At 33.4% G+C, this 18,686-nt stretch overlaps 1 long non-coding RNA gene across 2 annotated transcripts; it reads left to right on the forward strand.

The window, feature by feature from the left end:
• Positions 1–9,042: 9,042 nt before the first annotated feature.
• Positions 9,043–12,068, forward strand: LOC131624441 (uncharacterized). 2 transcript variants are annotated; one of them, XR_009290601.1, is made up of 5 exons: positions 9,043–9,595; positions 10,161–10,271; positions 11,325–11,428; positions 11,710–11,782; positions 11,895–12,068. It is a non-coding gene; the product is annotated as an uncharacterized LOC131624441 (long non-coding RNA). The 2 variants fall into 2 exon arrangements; XR_009290600.1 differs by having other exon boundaries at positions 11,325–11,782.
• Positions 12,069–18,686: the final 6,618 nt, after the last annotated feature.

Consider the following 18,686-nt stretch of genomic DNA (forward strand, 5'->3'; position numbering starts at 1 on the left):
CCCATCTTGCTTAATCAATAAACCCATTTATTCTTCAATTCTCTCTTACCCTTTAGCAACTTCACTAACTCAAAGGTATTTCATCTTCTATGGTATTCATCCACTTCTTTTTGTTATCCTCCAAAGCTTTTTTAAAACTTTCGGCCACTCCACCTTTGGTAAGAAAAACATACTCGTTTGAGGGGTATTAAACAGAAAGCGTTTTATCACGAATAGATCGTCTTAACTCATTAGAACCAAATGGTTGCTCGACACTTTTAACCTTTTATTCAACCTCATTTTCAACAACGTCTTCCATGACACCTACTTCAACAATATCAATAGGATTTAAAACATTATCAACATTCAAATCCATACCTTAATTTTCAATTGAAAAATTTTCGAAAGTGATAGAGGTAGGAGTAATAGTAGTCGAATCTGTATCAATCATTTTGTCATCTTCAAAAATTGAATCTTTATTTTCAACTTTGTCGATGTCCTTAAATGTATAATCATCCTCCATGAATACGACATCACGACTACGAATAAGCTTTCATTAAATCAGATCAAAGAATCAATGGCCAAACTCATCAAGTTCATACCAAAGAAACACACATTTCTTTGACTTCCCATCAAATTTCCATCTCTCATCCTTCAAAATATGCATATAAGCCATACACCCAAACACCCGAAGATGGTCGTAGAATCATCTTTACCACTCCAAACATGATTTGGAACATCAAACTTCAATGGAACACATGGAGTGAGGTTTAAAATATGTAAAACTATGCTTAATACTTCTCCCCAAAAGTATTTCGACAACTTTGATTGAGAAAGTAAACATCTCACATTTTCCACCAAGGTTTTATTCATTTTTTCGGCTAACCAATTCAATTGTGGTGTCTTTGGATGAGACTTTTGATGGTGTATACCTTGATCTTGACAATACTTGTCGAAAAGTTCAACATACTCTCCCCCGTTATCGATTTGAATACACTTGAGCTTTTTCACCTTTTATCTTTCAACCGATGTTTGAAACGACTTGAAGGTATCTAACACTAGATCTTTCGTCTTCAAGATATAAGTCCATGTTTTCCGAGAATAATCATCAGCGAAAATTACCAGGTTATATGCATCATCAAGTAATTGTATCTTCATCGGACCACACACATAGGAATATACTAAATCCGACACTAATGATTTTCTCTTTGGTTCGGATAACATAAAGGAAACTTGTATTTGCTTACCCGTCAAACAATGCGAGCACTTTTTCAACATTGCATCGAAAATACCATACAACACATTCTTCTTTGTCAAAATACTCAAACTTTTTATCGTCACAAATGTTGAAGTAGCACTTCGAAACCCTAAATTAAACAATATACAAGTTCAAATTTATTTTTTCTTTAGCAACTATTATTAGCCTTTCTTTAACTTTCACTCATTGTTTCAAAAAGAATTAGCATATCTTAATGATCGGGAGACTAATGATTGTCTAACAGAGGAATTTTTAATCATAAGAGGTCTTTCTTAAGATGGTCCTTTATTTCCTTTTCTATTTTTTTGGTAGTTGTTTGGAGACTAAATGTCATATTAAAAGCATACTAAATGCAAGCTTGTTTATATGCAATTTCAAGTAAGAGCGTTTGCATTTCTCATATGCAATTTGCTGCTGACACATGGCTTATGATAGGAAAAAGTTGGGCAAACATTTGTGCTTTAAAGGTTAATTTGATTATATTTGAGCTTAGGTCTGATATGATATTATGGTAAAAGTTTATAAAAGTATGTTAATTAGAGTTAATGTGGTTTATTCTCGGTTGATGGGTACATCTTTTGTGCTTATCTGCAAAGTTAGTTAGACTCATTTTCTTGATTTAGGGATTATTATTAGTGGTAATTCTTGACTAACATTATTTTGGGCTCCTCTAATCGGTAAATTAAAAAAGAAATCAAGTGTTCCTTAACCAAAGGTGTTGAGGTTGAAAAGGTGAAGGAGTTTAATGTTTCCTGACTAGAAAAATAGTGTTGTAAAATGCTAGTTGAGCATAGGGATCTTTGATATAGGATATTAGAGGCTAAGTATGAGGTTGAGGATGACATAGTAAACAATCAAGAAATTAAGGTGTTTTTATGTTGGAAGGATGGATTGAGTGTAAGAAAAAGAAATAGAAAAATAGTAAAGCCATGATTGGTGATAAGCTTTTTCTTATTCATGTGGATCCACTTATTCACCCATTCAATTTAAAAATTGCACACCTTGTACCAAGCATTTAATTTTCATATGCTAAATAAATACTCCTATTACAGCAAAATTCAAACCAAACAATATAACTGTAAATAAAGTAACATTTCCAGATGAAACTAAGGTAAACTAAGCTGCAGTTATAACTGCGTTATGCAAACAGAAGACGATCATAGGGAACATTTTAGTAATACTTTCATCATAAACCAGTAACAAATTCGAGCATTCGCACGAAATCTCGTATGGGACGCGCATTTGTTTCATATATACATTTTTTTAATAGAAAAATGTTTGTTACCGTGAAAAAAATAATTGAATGTATAATTAATTCGTACATTTTTTAATAGAAAAATGTCTTGTTATCCGTTTAAAAAAATATTTGAATCAATAGTAATTTTTCTTATATATAAATATTTAGGTCAATAATATATTTTTTTCCGTATACCAATTTTTAATAAAAAATATTTGGATCATAAATACCTGCATTCGCACGAGTTCTGTACGGGATACTCATTTGTTTTAGATGTATATTTTTTAATAGAAAAATGGCTGGTACTCGTGAAAAAATAATAACTGAATGTATAATTAATAAAAAAATATTTTGATCAGTAACTTCATATTTTCGTTAATAATCAATATTTTGATCAATAACTTCATATTCTCGTGTACAAATATTATTATTTTTAAGTATTGTTATCAAAAATATTAAGACATTGATGTGTTTTGACACTTCATGAGCAAATGGTTTTCCTCTTATAAATATTACAAGTGTTTATTTTTTTTGTTAACACTTGAAAAAAAGAGGGTCATGCAATCCGAAGTTCAATTATAAGATAAATAAAATGTGGCTAAAATTTATTATACATACGATTTGAACATGAATTCTTCTCAATGATTTGTCCATATATATGTGATATAATTTGATGTATAAGCTTTGAAGTTAGCATATTGATTCTCTGCATTTTTTAGGGTAAAAGAAATCTTTACATCTTTTTTCCAAATCCTTTTTTATTCAAGTATATTTTCAACTTTATTTCAAACAACTTTGGCTAGGAGTTCAGAAAATATCCACAAGGTAAAGGATCAACCCAACGTATCGCACAAAGACTAACAATAGATTATCTCATTTATCCCATTGACTTGACGCACACTTTTGCCAAACTGTGATTGAAAAACTCCTGCTGCATCACTTCCATCGATGCAAAGATATGGAAAATATTCAAAATAATTATGATTACTTTCCCAGAAGTGTTCCAACTTTTCTGCTGCAACCACATCATAATTTTCAAATGATCTCTTAACTTATCTATAATACTATATAGATTTTCAATCGATGGAACTCATTCCCTTTTTTTTCAAACTAGTAACAAACCCGTGCCTTCGCACGGGTTCTGGTACGGGACACGCATTTGTTTTAGATATATATTTTTTAATAAAAAAATGTTTGGTACCCGTGAAAAAATAATAACTAAATGTATAAAAAAATGTCCGGTATCCGTGAAAAATAATAATTGAATATATAGAAAAATGTCGGGTACCCGTGAAAAATTAATAATTGAATGTATAGAAAAATGTCTGGTACCCGTAAAAACATTTAGACCAATAAGATCATTATAATAAAAAAAATTAAAAATTTAACTAAAATGACATATATTTTTATAAACACGTTTAAATATCTATGAAGTGTAATTTTATATATATATATATATATATATATATATATATATATATATATATATATATATATATATATATATATATATATATATATATATATATATATATATATATATATATATATATATATATATATATCAATTATACGAATATTAATAATTAATTTCTATGTAAATTTATTATGCAAGGTGGTATCCAACTACCATCACTATCATAATCCATCCAAGAGTATTGTTTTTTATCCCAGAGAAAATTAGATCATTTTATCTACTCATTTAATAAAAATAATAAATTTATTAGAATAACTATTTTAATTATGGGGATAAATTTGAAGATAAAATTTTTCTCTCCTTGGTTGGTATAACATAGAATCTATTTAAGTTAATGATATTTAATATTTTCCCTTTTTAGTTATTTTTAAAATTATTTTTATATATGTTATTTTGATATGATAAATAAAATCATATATTTATATATTTATTTTATCCTCCGGTGTTTATATTGTAGATAAACATTTATGCTTTTCATAAACTATAGATAGAATAGTTAGATAAAAATCAAAATATTTATATATATTATATGTATAGAAAAATGTCAGGTACCCGTGGAAAAATAATAGTTAAATGTATAAAAAAATGTCTGGTACCTGTGAAGAAATAATAATTGAATGTATAGAAAAATATCTGGTACCCGTGAAAAAAATTAAATATTTTAATCAATAACTTCATGTTCCCATTAATGTTCAATATTTTGATAAGTAATTTGACAGTCCCGTTAAAATTCAATATTTTGAACAGTGACTTCACGTTTCCGTTATAATTATTTTAATTTTGTGTTATAATAAATAAAAATTATCTTCTTAGTAAAATACTATTTTCAACATCGAAATTATCATCGTAATTATAGGTAAACAAATTATTATTTCATCTTGTCAAAAAAAATATTATTTCATATTCTCTTCATGATAATAATTATATAATATATAAAGAAATTGTTACTCATTCATGTTATGCATACAAACACACACAAAAATTCAATAAGGAGAAAATTGTTGCTATATTTCTTCATCCAAAAAAAATAATTTAAATCTAAACAAAAATTAAATTTATTTATATATTATATTAAAACATCTTTGGTATGTGTTTAATATATAACTGCAAAATAGTTTTATATAGAATAAATTGTGAGGACTATATATAATGGCTAGTCTAATTTATTATATTTCATTTTTAATTGAAGTCATTAGTTAAATTTGACATTGAGCTAAACGAAGATTTAATATGTTAAGACCATGCACCATTTAAAGTAATTATACAATTATTTCAAAATAAAAGACTGTAGTTATTGAAGTCAGACAGAAGTGTGAGCATAGGTAGAGTAGTAAAAGAAAAAAAAGTTTTGTTTCCAAGAAAAATTTGTTTAATTTTTTAAGGTGCCTACTTGGTTACCCCAACAAGAATTAAAGGGTAACTTTACCCATTTGAGATGTCATAAATGTATTGGTAAATAATATGACACTCATCAATTTATTAAAAAAATTATAAACTTTAATTATTGCAATATAGTTTTTATAATTACAAATTCATCCTACATTGATGCATTAAATATGCACAACTTTATAGGAGTAGCTTAATTAATTTCTATGCATCGATGAATGAAAAAACATTTGCATAGTAAGTTGGTGCTCTTAAATATTCTATTTGATTTTTCTTTTAACTTTTTATCTCCATGAATTTGCATTCGAAATTAATCAAGACAATAGTGATGCAAATTTTTTTATTCAGTTTTACATAGTTTTTATTTTTATACAATATCGGTGCAAATTTATATAGTTTTTATTATGTTTTATATAGTTTTTATTTTTATACAATAGTGGTGCAAATTTATTTTGGCGTTCATAATTTATATAATTTTTATATTCATCAAGATGATTTTTTAAATATTAGTGATGTAAAATATTTTCTTACACATTTAATTGAATAAAATTAAATAAATATTTATTATAAATATATTTTAAAAATAAATTAAAACTTGGTAGTATATTGTATAATAATTTGATCGACAAAAATTCAGTCGTTTATATACACACAAAGACACATATGTTTCTTAGGAATGACATTTTCGTATGGAAGACATGTGAATTATGGTCTAGGTAGTTTATGGTTGACGTCTGGATGTCAGATTTATGAATTTTTTAAATTTTCAAGAGAGTTAGTCATTCTTGAATTTTTTAAAATTTCACGAGAGTTAGTCATTCTTAGGCGTTATGGACTGTCTGATGTAGAAAATTTGATTCGGTGTTTCACCATTGAAGGAAATAATGAGTTAGAAAAAACTCATTCATGTGAAAGACATGTGAATTATGGTCTGGGTAGTTTATGGTTAACCGTCGAGTGTCCGATTTGTGAATTTTTTAAATTTCCATGCGAGTTATAGTCGGGGTAGTTGATGGTTGACCTTTGGGTGTCCAATTTGTGTATTTTTTGAATTTCCACGTGAGTTAGTCCGTGTTAGGCATTATGAACGACGCGGTAAGGAAAAATCAATAACGTGTTTCTCCAATGAAGGAAATAGTCAATTAGAAAGGACTCTTTTGCGTGAAATTTTGATAATGTAAATTATAGTCAGGGTAGTTGATGGTTGAACTATGTGTTGTTAGACGCTAGGCTTACGTATCTAGAGGGGGTGAATAGATACTTCAGAATTTATTCGGATTTCCTTAAAAATTATGGCGAAAGCGTTTAGGGATCGACTCGCGTCTATTCCGAACCGCTACGGGAAGGATCAGATATGTTGTAAACCACAAATTGATTATGATGTGATGATGAAAACTATTAGAGAGTCAACAAGTTATAATGCGATAAATCGTTTAAGTGTTTGCTTGGATAAACTTGTTTTCAATGACTTTGATTTATGAGGAAAGCAATATATCAAACACTTATTGATATTGTCCAAATGGAGTTATGAATCAATGTGTGGTGACTTGTGATGTTTATGCAGAATCTTGTCACACAAGTTTAACACTTGATACGTTAATCAATTTGCAATTATGTCCAGAAATAAGCACAACGTAAACGAAAAGATAAAAGCAATAAGAACACGATATTTGTTCAGGCAGTTCGTCGATCGTCCTCGCTACGACTACATCTGCCCCCAATTCCAAACGGGAATTGGAATGTCTTTCATTATGATTGAAAAGAGTTTATACAAAGAAGATAACAAAACAATAACGATAAACCGAATATGTTGATTCTTTGTATCTTCTTCCCCTTGATCTTGAGCCAGATCAAGTATCTGCTAAGAGTTTATCTTTGATTCCCTTTCTGCAGTGTTGTAAATTGCTCAAACCCTTGTTCTTCAACTTCCACACTCAGCTGAATCGTTGATGAAGCCTCTTGACAAAAACCCCCAAAATTCACCAATCTTGGAGGACAAAATCCGCAGATTTTATTCACCAATAACCCCATAAATCTTCACCCACTGGGAACCTTCAATTCCTTTCCATGGACGTTATCGATCTTGATCACAAACCCTCAACACAAGAATTATTGTGTGTAATTGTGTTGGAGTTGAGAAGAAGGAGGAAGATGAGAAGACTTTGTGTATCTTTAAGTTGTTGGTGTTAAGAACTTCAATAATTAACTGAAAATGATATATATAGGTGCTAGTATAATTGACTCAGGGAAAACGCATAATTTGGCAGGTTTTGAGGTGATAGGTCGACCTACTTAATTGATTGGGTCGACCTAAATGAAAGACTTGTTCGAGGTTGCTGGAAATAAAATGCTGGAATAAAAATGCAGAAGAAAAACTGTGGCTGGGACAAAGCATGGTCCAACAACTTTTACGCGAATATCTGGTTCTTTATATAGTGCTCTTTGTGGTAACTGCTCGTTCTAGCTAGTCCCTTTTTTTTCTTCATAATTATAGGTACACTACTTCGCTGCGCAGAGGAGACTGAAAACGTGTAGTAGTTGAGAAAAGTGGGGAGACGGAAGTCTCCACTAGGAGACGTGGCCCCCCCAAAAAGTAGGAGACGGGCGTCTCCTTTCATGGAGATGTGGAGACGGGGTCTCCATATATATAGTGACAATACGTCACATTCCATTACATCAATGAATAAATATAAATATTAAATCAATTTATGATGTTTAATTAATTTTAAATTCTGTACATTTGAATTTCGAATATACTTTCAATTTGATTTGAATTTTAGCAAAGAGAAATAATAAATTTTAAGGATAATATTCACACCCGGAGCCTATTCACCCATCTAAATTACTTTAACGTAGCTGAAACTTACCTCTCACTTTCACGATTCCAAGCCCATTCATCGCATATTCCTTCCCCTTTTCTCCGAAAACCGTAAAATCTAAACATCATTTTTTGGAATCCTTCATCTTTCAAACCCTTACAACAAGTTTTTTCACGAGTTCCTTCCTTGCATCGAACATATCAAAATCCCTTCTCCCCGTGCGAAGAGTCCATTGGTGGAAACGGTAACTCCGGCGAGTGATTTAATTAAAAATGTTCTGGACCTTCCCGCCACAACAACCACGCTGAAGATTACCAAAACTACAAAACTGTTTGCAGGTCATGTCGAATTTCCCCTCTCCACAGAATTGAGCAAACCTCTTTTCGTCAGCGATGAAGAATCTGTTGGACGACGTGATACAAATGAGTCCCTCTCCAAGATCCATGGACTACCACCAGGGCCGGCCCAATAAATCAGGAGGCCCTGTTCTAATATTAAAAATAACTTAAATTAAAAAACAAAATTTTAATAATTAAAAATAACACATTAAAAATAAAATTATATATTAATTAAATAAATGAATAAAAACTCAAAATATTATGAAAGATGTAAAGAAAAATGTAACAAATTTTATTAGAGGCATAAATAAAATGTTAAACATCACGTGAACACCATCAATATGTGCCTATGATTTTATAGCGTTAATATACAGGCCTGGCCTTCGTGTTCCGTCTCTCACTCTCTCATTTTATTTTTATTTTTCTTTATATATTTTCCTATTTAATAATAATAATAAATAAAATTGGGCCCCTTAAATTTTGGGGCCTGTTCTATAGCACAGGTTGCACCTGTAGAAAGCCGGGCCTGACTACCACCAAATAGAGGGTTATAAATCACTCAAATTGGTTAGGAGGTCGATGAAGTGAGGACAATCGAGCAGTTCCAAGAACTCATGGAGCACTTTGACACAAATAGAAATCAAGGTTTGACTCTGCAATATGAATTTCCTTTTGCATTGGATTTTGATAATTTAGAGAAAAAAATAGAGAAAGAGTAGGAGAACCTAAGATAAGTGTTGATGCATTTTTTGATGCACACAAGGTGGTCTAGTGTCAATATATGTAAATTTAGCAGTTGACATCACAGGGATTCGATATGATTCTAGGTTTATTCCTCGTACTTGAGAGATTGATAGATAGAGCTCACCCTTATGTGCATATGGTTTTAGTTGTTGGAGTTGCTCAAGACTTACGTTGTTGGATTTCTCAAATTAAGTTTTGTGCAAAATATGGTTTTCTCAATTCTGCCCACCAAGTGTTTGCTAAACTGTGTGCGCAAGGTGTGTTCTCTTTGACTGCCATAACTATAGGATTTGATAGCTCTCGATTAAAGGAGAATCTTATTTTCAGCAGCTTCTTGTGGAATCAATAACCTCATGGGTAGAATTTCATAACCTTCTACATTATATGTGTTTTTTTAATTTCATAATTGATATAGGAGGTGTGTGGAAAAGCTTATTTGAGCTTATGTTATGATATAAGCACTTATGTAAGTGATTGGATTTGGTAGAACTTATGAAAATAAGTTGTAATACTAATAGGCCAGAACAATATTTTTGGCTTATACCAGTGATTGAATTTGGAAGAGCATCTAACTTATGACTTCCGGTATGAGCACTTTTTTTATTATTCCCTTTAAGGCTCTGGTTGGATAAATAGCTTGTTAAGCACTTATAACAACATTTTCTTATCATATAAGTGCTTACGTAATCTATTTTTGTAACAAAAGAAAATAAAGTTAAATCGTTTTCTTATAAGTTGTTTTCATAAGCTATCTTGGAAGGCTTATGAAAATAAGTTTGAATGAATTATGAACATGTAAACAACTATTTTCATAAATTCTTCCAACCAGTCTCATAAGTGCTTTGCCAGCAAATAAACTCAAATATGTTAGTATGACTCCGTTGTAGTGATGGTGGATTCAAAGTTTCTAATTGCTGCGCAGGTTTTTTCAATTTGGTGCAGATCAAGATTGCCACTGTGGCGTAAGCTGGGTGTGCGGCCTACCAAGCCTAAAATGTCGTCAGATGCTGCATTAAAATTAGTGGCATATCAGGTGGGATCATCTTCTCTCAAATAGAGTAGACATGTCTAAATCTCCATGACTTTTCAATAATATCAAAGTATTAAAAACCATACTGAATTTCAACATATTTATGTTGTTTCAAAGCTCTGTTGTGATGAGCTAATGCTTTTGAATTGGTTGAATAAATATTAGACCTGTGATTAGGATATGTGTCCTCCCATATGTGCTGAATGATTTGTTCAGTATTGCCGAAGTTAATGAAGACTAGTGAGGAAAAAAAAACTATACTCAAATATAATTTCATAGCCTGTAGCTATGTTTTTTGTAAATTTATTCAAAGTCGGATTATTAGATTACTACAGTAACTTTTGAATTCTATAGACATATTAATTTTATTTGGCATTGTATTCAATTTCAATGCTATAAAAAATAACTATTTCACTAAATAACTACTATAAATAGCTGATAAGCCAAAAGCTGCTTATTTTTACAAACAATTAACCATATTGGGAAAAAGGTAAATAATGTAGCATAAATGAACAAGAGTGTTGATAATTGTTGTTGGTAATGATGTAGAAACAGGGGGTGGTAATAATAGGTGTAGTTATGGTTAGGCTTATATTCCAAGATAATGCTCATGATTACATTTTCAATTTTCAATGTTAACTATGCTTCTTTGGGAGTAAGGATCCTCTCCATTTCTCAGAAGAAATGGAGGTGTCCATTACTATGGTTTTGGTGTATAATTGTGTAATTAATGTCACCACTTTTAAAAATACGTGCATTTATATTATTTATTTTCTTGAAAACTATAGTAATGGACACCTCCATTTCTTTTGAGAAATGGAGAGGATCCTTACTCCTTCTTTGGAACGTTATAAGTCGATCATATGGAATGAAGGTGATGGTCACTTTTTTCCATAACTCACTTCCATCATGGGCTGATGAGTTATTGATTCTACTAGTATATTTGTGAATCTCAGTTGAAACTTGAATCATGTTATCTAGTTTTATTGAGTTACTAATCTTATGTAGCATACTTGTGAGTTCTTTCACGTATTTCCCATTTCCCAATCAATGCAGGCCTGTTTTTGACAGTCTATTAGATTTAGTAGACTATTGGGTAAATATTTAAAGAGCCCCATGTTTCCTAAATTCATGGCAAGTTTCAGTCATATTATTCTAGTGTAAGTAGATTTTTTTCTTCCTTCCCACCCTTTCTCGTTTAGCAGTATAAACATTTGAAGTTGATCCTTTTACTTGCATGCTTTCATAATTTTACGATTGTACAAGTCTCAACAATATTAATATTTTGGTAGTAATTCGTCAAATCCAATGGTTGGTGTTGCACATCACGTGTTGTTTATGCGACCCTATGGTCTGTCTGATATTATTGTTGTTTTACTAGCAAATTCATTGAGTCTCTTCCCATTCATTGATGAAATATTAAAAATGCATAATTTCAAAGGTGTAAACTATTATGGCAAGGGCGGGAAATTTAATCAGAATGTTGTAAAGGGCCAGACTTCCAACTCGAGCAAGTATGATTTATTTATTTTTTAGAAATTCAGTAATCGGTGATTTTAACAAACTTCTGAGTAATTTTGCCAAATTAGATTATGATTTAATTATGATTTTTAATTGTTTTTCCAGGTCTGGTGCCTCCAAATATGATCAACAAAATAAGAAGTTTAAGCAAGGTCATCAGTGATATTGCATTGATTACTATATTCATTTAGTAATTTTCTTATGTACTTTGAGTATGTGAAAGATTGAAATGTAACTAGAGTTTTTTTTTGTTACGCCTTGCATATACAATTGTGTCGAAATACAAATGGTTTCCTTTAAAATTTTGAATTTCTTTTCTAAATTACAATTTTTTTTTATGACAAGTATACAATTTGTCTCAATATCAAACAAAATATATTTTTTAATTTTAGAAATATATCGATTGCGGACTTACCTGTGGATTTGAAAATTGTTGCAAATATATTTTCGATATTACCTACGGATTTAGAGTAATAACAAAAATTACAATAGTTCCAACAATTAGGATATTGCATTCACGACAGTTTTAAACCGTCGCGAACAACAATGAAAACAAAAATCAAAGGCATCTTCACGACAGTTTTTAACCGTCGCGAACAACAAAAAACAAAAATCAAAGGCATATTCACGACGGTTTTTAACCGTCGCCATTTCTAATTTAAGTCAGTTTCAATCCGTCGTGAACTAGCGCGACGGTTGGTGTGACGGTTTTGACAACCATCGCGAAACAGGCTGGGGACACACGATTCTACGACAGTGCCACAACTGTCGTAAATTGTAAATTGCAGCAGTTTTAACTAACGTAATCTGTCAAAATAACCGTCGTAATCTGCCAATTTTCTTGTAGTGAACAAAAGAAATACATTATTTTCTTGCATGTAGTTATCGCTCCCGGAATTTCCATTCAAGTACAAACGCGAAAGTAACACAAGAAATAGAGTCGTCATCCGTGTATATTTATCCCAAGAGAGGGAAAGGGAACACAGAGTAAACCTGGGAGAAAGGATAAACAAGGTGTCGTACCCCAAAATTTGCCCACGATATTTCAAGCTTTTGATTCACAAATCAACTCAGATGGTCAACAGTCGGCCGATTTGACCTAAAAGTCAAGTGTGATCAAAGTACAGTCAAAATTCCTGATTTTTGGTCAACATCCTTATGTTGAAGTAACATTCATCATTTAATCAAGGGTTAATCATGATTCATCAAGAAAGGTTCAGAAATCAACAAAACTCAAAGTTTCTAAATTAGGGTGTTTTGACTTAAAAGTCAACTGAACTTTGACCAGCCATAACTTTCACATGGAACATTAGAAATTCTCCATCCAAAGTCTATTCTCAAGGAAATTTCTTTCTCTACAACTTTTATGCTGGGCTCAAGGTCAAGAAATGCTTCCGCATAAGAGATATGAGCCAATACATTACATGTCCTTCTAGAAGCTCGCAAAAAGTTGTTTTTTTTTCAAGAGTCATATCTTCAAGATAAAATCTTCAAATGAAAAACAAAACATGTTCCAAAGTGGCTTGAAGAGGGCATCTTGGGATTCCCAAAAAGTACTAAATCATCTCCATATGATAAAAATTGAATGAGTTATGGCTTGCACAAGTTGGTCGATTTTGAGAAATTGCACTTAATGCAAGATGAAGAATTTTGGTATTTTGAATTCTTGGGCCTAAAATATGGATTCCAAACATGTATATGCGCTTTGTGAGAATTCCTAAACTAATTATTTTATTTTTATAGTATTTATTTTATTTATTTGAATTTTTAATTCATTTAAATATTAATAAATCACATAAATTACGACAGTTACTTGGTAACTGTCGTAACTCTAATGTAGATACGCGTGTTACGACGGTATACACCTACTGTCCTTAAATTATTAATAAATTATTAAATATGACGACGGTTATATACCTACCGTCCTAAAAATCAAGTCACGAGTGTTTAAAAATCGTCCTAAATTATATGTCACGACAATACATTAACCGTCGCCTTCTAAACAAATAACACACCATAAAAAACTCATCAAAAATCACGATAGTGAACCAACCATCGCGCCATTTTATTTAGAAATTATCAAATATCACGACGGTTAACCTACTGTCGTTCACAATTAGAAAATAATTATTGAAGAGCACGACGGTGAACAAACCGTACCCACTCTATACCCTTCACACCCGGAGCCTATTCACCCGTCTAATTACTTTAACGTAGCTGAAACTTACCTCTCACTTTCACGATCCCAAGCCCATTCATCGTATATTCCTTCCCCTTTTCTCCGAAAACCGTAAAATCTAAACATCATTTTGTGGAATCCTTCATCTTTCAAAACCTTACAACAAATTTTTTCACGAGTTCCTTCCTTGCATCAAACATATCAAAATCCCTTCTCCCCGTGCGAAGAGTCCATTGGTGGAAACGATAACTCCGGCGAGTGATTTAATTGAAAATGTTATAGACCTTCCAGCCACAACAACCACGATGAAGATTACCAAAACTACAAAACTGTTTGCAGGTCATGTCGAATTTCCCCTCTCCACAGAATTGAGCAAACCTCTTTTCGTCAGCGATGAAGAATCTGTTGGACGACGTGATACAAATGAGTCCCTCTCCAATATCCATGGACTACCACCAAAGAGAGGGTTATAAATCACTCAAATTGGTGGAGGTCGATGAAGTGGGTGCAATCGAGCAGTTCCAAGAACTCATGGAGCACTTTGACACAAATAGAAATCAAGGTTTGACTCTGCAATATGAATTTCCTTTTGCATTAGATTTTGATAATTTAGAGAGAAAAATAGAGAAAGAGTAAGAGAACCTAAGATAAGCGTTGATGCATTTTTTGATGGACACAAGGTGGTCTAGTGTCAATATATGTAAATTTAGCAGTTGGCATCACATGGATTCAATATGATTCTAGGTTTATTCCTCGTACTTGAGAGATTGATAGATAGAACTCACCCTTATGTGCTGTGAGATATTGTATCGAACTCTAGTATGACCGAAGGGTAGCTTCTTGGTTCGACAGGATTAAGCATGAAGTCGAAGGTTGTTCACATGCTTGTGTCGAAGATGCTAGTGTTGTTAGCATGTTAAATTAGGTTTAGTGTTTAAACCCTAATTTGTTAAGTTAGCTTGTGTATCAAGTTGGCTTGTGTAATGGGCCTTGCTGAAAAAGCCCATTAGTTAGTATGTTAGGTTTTATTATAAATAGCATATTAGTCTCTCATCAGTGCTAAGCTGCAAATCCTAATTTAGGGTGAGAGAGGTTATTTGTTATTCTTGTAAACTTGTAATCTTGTTTTAAGAGAAAGTAAAAGAATAGCAGTTATAACCAATTCTTGTGTTCTTCTTATCTTCCCTAATTCCTATTATATTTTGTTCTAGACATCGTTTTTCACAACAAATTGGTGCGGTGAGCATGGAGAAGATGTCGTCGACAAAGTATGAGATTAAAAAGTTCACCAGAGTGAATGATTTCGGTCTGTGGCGCTTGAAGATGAAAGCCCTACTGGTTCTATAGGGTTGTTTGAAAGCGTTGAAGGGAGAGGCAACCATGAATGCAGAATTGACGGCAGCGGAGAAGACAAATATGATCGAGAAAGCATACAGCGCAATTTTGTTGAGCCTTGGTGATAAGGTTCTCAGACAGGTATCAAAGGAGACGACGACATCAGGGTTATGGGTGAAACTTGAAAGTTTGTATACGACCAAATCGCTGGTAAATCGACTCTACCTGAAGCAAGCTTTGTATTCATTCAAGATGGTTGAAGACAAAGTGTTGGCTGAGCAGTTAGATATGTTCAACAAGCTGATTCTTGATCTTGAAAATATTGATGTGAAGATCGATGATGAAGATCAAGCGTTGTTACTATTGTGCGCTTTGCCTCGATCACATGCTCACTTCAAAGAAACTCTCTTGTATGGAATGGAGTCCCTGACGTTTGAAGAAGTTCAATCAGCCTTGTATTCTAAGGAATTGAATGAATGAAAGGAGCATAAACCTTCGATTGTTGGTGAAGGTTTGGCCGTTAAAGGAAAATTCTTGCGAAAGAATGGTAAGTTCGACAAGAAGGGCAAAAGCCAGTCGAAGTCTTACAGTGGCGAAGCATCTGGCATTCGATGCTATCATTGTAAGAAGGAGGGTCACACAAGAAAGGTGTGCCCTGAACGCCTGAAAGATCATGGAGGTAAGGATACTGGCAATGCAGTCATTGTTCAAGATGATTTAGAATCATCTGATGTTCTTGTGGTTTCAAGCAGTGACTCGAGAAGAGAGTGGATTATGGATTTAGGGTGCACTTGGCACACGACTCCAAACAAAGACTTGTTCGAGGAATTATGTGATCAAGATGGTGGATCAGTATTGCTGGGAAACAACAAGGCTTGCAAGATTGCAGGTATTGGATCTGTTAGATTCAAGTACCATGATGAGTCAATAAGGTTGTTGACTGAAGTCAGGTATGTTCCTGATTTGAAAAGAAATCTGCTTTCTCTTGGTGAATTCGACAAGAAAGGATATGTTTTCCAAGGAGAGAAGTATCCTACGAGTCATGAAGGGTTCGATGGAAGTCTTGAGAGGCGTGAAGAAACAAGGCTTGTAAACCCTTGAGGCTGAAGTTGTAAGTGGTTCGACAAATGTTGCATCCACGAAACCGTTGTCGAAGACAGAAATCTGGCATGAGATTGGGCCATGTCAGTGAGAGGGGTCTGGTCGAATTAGGGAAACAAAATCTGCTTGGTGGAGACAAAGTCGAAAAGCTGAAGTTTTGTGAACCCTGTGTATTTAGAAACTCTTGCAGAGTGAAGTTCAATAAAGGCAAACAAAGAACACATGGATCCCTTGACTACATCCATGCTGATCTTTGGGGGCCTGTAAGGTGTGCATCATATTCTGGGACAAGGTATTTCCTATCCATAGTAGATGATTATTCCAGAAAATTATGGGTATTCATCCAGAAGACTAAGGATGAAACTTTTGAGAATTTCAAAAGTTGGAAGACTCTGGTTGAAAATCAGACTGGCAAAAAGGTCAAGAGGTTGAGAACCGACAATGGCCTTGAATTTTGCAATGAGGCATTCGATAGTTTTTGTGCTGCCTCTGGTATTGCAAGGCATAGAACTACTGCAGGTACTCCATAGCAAAATGGTTTGGCTGAAAGGTTTAATCAAACTATTTTGGAGAGAGTCAGATGCATGTTGACTAGTGCCGGTTTAAAGAAGGTGTTTTGGGCTGAGGCTGTTTCAACAGTAACATATCTGATAAACAGATGTCCTTCGACATCGTTAGATATGAAGACACCTGAAGAAGTTTGGTCGGGACATCCACCAGATCTCGACAAACTGAGAGTATTTGGCTGCATAGCTTATGCTCACATTAGGCAAGACAAGGTCGAACCTAGAGCTCTGAAATGCATGTTCATGGGATACCCTGGAGGAGTCAAAGCTTATAGGTTATGGTGCCTAGAGCCAGGTCACGGGAGGTTAGTCAGCTGTAAATGGATTTTCAAAGTTAAGGAAGGAATTGAAGGAGTGACGTCGAAAAGATACAAGGCAAGGCTGGTCGCAAGGGGTTTCACTCAGAAAGAAGGTGTCGACTTCAATGATGTGTTCTCTCCTGTTGTGAAGCATAGGTCCATTCGAATGTTGCTTGCCATGGTGGCACAGTTGGACCTTGAACTGGAACAAGTGGATGTGAAGACTGCGTTCTTGTATGGTGATTTAGATGAAATGATCCTGATGAGGAAACCTGAAGGGTATGTCGAAAAGGGAAAGGAAGATTATGTGTGCAAGCTAAAAAGATCTTTATATGGGCTGAAACAATCTCCTCGACAGTGGAATAGGATATTCGACAAGTTCATGGCACACATAAGTTTCATTAGAAGTCAGTTCGACCACTGTGTTTACTTCAGATTTCAACCTGGTAATTCATTTGTTAATTTGTTGCTTTATGTTGATGATATTCTCATAGCAAGCAACAGTGTCGAAGATGTGATGAGGGTGAAGGCTGAACTCAATAAGGAGTTCGATATGAAAGATCTGGGAGCTGCTTCTAGGATTCTTGGAATTGACATTCGAAGAGATAGAAAGAAGTCGAAATTATGCCTATCTCAAGAGGCATATCTACGAAAGATTCTTGAAAAGTTTGGTATGTCGAATTCGAAGCCAGTTGTGACTCCAACAAACCCTCAATTCAAGCTGAGTATTGATCAGTGTCCCTATACTGATGTCGAAAGAGCCTATATGAATAGCATCCCATATGCTAATATAGTCGGTTCTTTGATGTATGCTATGGTCTGTACTAGACCCGACATAGTATACGCAGTAAGTCTTGAAAGTAGGTGCATGGCGAATCCTAGAAAGGCTCACTACCAAACATTGAAGTGGATTTTAAGGTAAATAAATGGATCTCTGAATAGAGTCCTAATTTATGGTGGAGCCTTAGGTGAAGATAGTAAAGCAGTAATCGAAGGATATGTCGACTCTGATTATGCAAGTTGTATGGATTCCAGAAAATCTATTTCTGGATATGTTTTCACTATGTTTGGCACAATAATTAGTTGGAAAGCAACACTTCAGAAGGTTGTTTCTCTATCAACCACTGAAGCGGAGTATATTGCCTTAATTGAAGTTGTGAAAGAAGCATTGTGGCTTGAAGGTTTTGCACAGGAGCTGAAACTTCAAGGTCGAAGTATCACTGTTAAATGTGATAGTCAGAGTGCAATACACCTGTCGAAAAATTCAGCCTATCATGAGTGAACTAAGCACATTGATGTGAGGCTGCATTTCGTCAGAGGAGTAATCGAGCGTGGAGAAGTCCAAGTGCTGAAGGTTTCGACTGAAGACAATGCTGCTGATATGATCACCAAGACATTGCCGAGTTGCAAGTTTTTC

This window comes from Vicia villosa, unplaced genomic scaffold (assembly GCF_029867415.1).
Source record: "Vicia villosa cultivar HV-30 ecotype Madison, WI unplaced genomic scaffold, Vvil1.0 ctg.000122F_1_1, whole genome shotgun sequence".
Taxonomy (NCBI): domain Eukaryota; kingdom Viridiplantae; phylum Streptophyta; class Magnoliopsida; order Fabales; family Fabaceae; genus Vicia; species Vicia villosa.